The sequence below is a fragment of the Mastomys coucha genome, unplaced genomic scaffold (assembly GCF_008632895.1).
Source record: "Mastomys coucha isolate ucsf_1 unplaced genomic scaffold, UCSF_Mcou_1 pScaffold21, whole genome shotgun sequence".
Classification (NCBI taxonomy): Eukaryota; Metazoa; Chordata; class Mammalia; order Rodentia; family Muridae; genus Mastomys; species Mastomys coucha.
This window is the reverse complement of record NW_022196904.1, coordinates 116,982,616-116,983,821: the sequence shown is the minus strand read 5'-3', so window position 1 is coordinate 116,983,821 and position 1,206 is coordinate 116,982,616. Positions and strand designations below refer to the sequence as shown.

The following is a 1,206-nucleotide window of genomic DNA, read 5'->3' as shown; positions in this document are numbered from 1 at the left end:
TTCGAGGCCAGCCTGGTCTACAGAGTGAGTTCTGGGACAGCCAAGGCTACACAGAGAAACCCTGTCTCCCAAAAAAAAAAAAAGTGTATTTAAGTCTACCTCCAAATCAGTGCTCATTCACTCATTTGGTGGCCAATGAGAGCTGGCTGGGGATTAAGACAGTTTAAGCTTATATATAATTCTTCCTTCACATTTCCTAAATGACTGTATCCCCATGATTTGACTTTCTGAACCTTAGTTCCTTCATCTGGAAAGTAAGAATAGTGCCTACCTAAAAGGGTAAGAGTGGCTTTAGTTTTTAGCATGGGGACAGATGTATAGCAGAGCTGTCTAGAAACCAATGCTTGTCTGGCACTCTGCTATGTACTGCTGGGCACAGAAAGCAGATAAAATGATGAATCACAAGAGATCTTGCTCTCTAGCATTTTCCCACTGACAGAGAAAGGCAGATAATTGTAACAGTATGGCTGAGGTATGAAAAAGAAAATGTGCCAGAACATACAAGCAGTTAACTTTGCCTGAAGCAGTCAAGAGTGGAACCACCACAGGAGATAAAGTTAAGAGAGGAGTAAGAGCTAGACAGGAAACCACGAGAAAGGTTACTAAAAGCAAGCACAAGTGATAAAAGGCACATAAATGCAGAGTCTTCGGAGGGCAGAGCAAGGTTGGTCTGGCAATAGCCCTTGCAAGCCTAGAAACTGGAGAGGTCTCGGACATGAATTAAAGTTTAAGGAGTTTAACTTTGTTTTTGAGACAAAGTCTCTCTATGTAGCCCTGGATCTTCTGGAACTTGCTATGCAGGCCAGGCTGGCCTCAAACTCACAGCCTTCCCAGGGCTGGGATTAAAGGTGTACACTACCACGATCGACATTTATTCTATCTTTAAGTTACATATATTTATCTTATTAGAGGGCAGGGGATACTCTTACAAGGATTCTGAGGACAACCAGTAAGAATCATTGTCTCCTTCTACCATGTGGGTCCTGGGGATAGAACTCAATCACCAAATTTGGTGACAAATACCTTTACCTTCTGAGCCATCTCAGCTTGGAGTTTATTTTGAAGCCAGCAACTTGAGGTTTATTTTGAAGAGGGAAAGAAAAGGAACATAAGTAAAAGGGAAACGTGTTTTTATGAACTGAGCTGTCTTCTTTGCGAGCGATGAGGGGATAAGAGAAATGTAAAGACAGACAAAAACACCAATGA

The 1,206-nt window shown here is 42.0% G+C and overlaps 1 protein-coding gene across 1 annotated transcript in view; it reads right to left on the bottom strand.

Annotated features, from left to right (window-relative positions):
- Positions 1 to 1,206, bottom strand: part of Kat8 (lysine acetyltransferase 8) — an 11,884-nt gene that overhangs the window by 10,135 nt on the left and 543 nt on the right. The gene's annotated exons all lie outside the window — the stretch shown is intronic.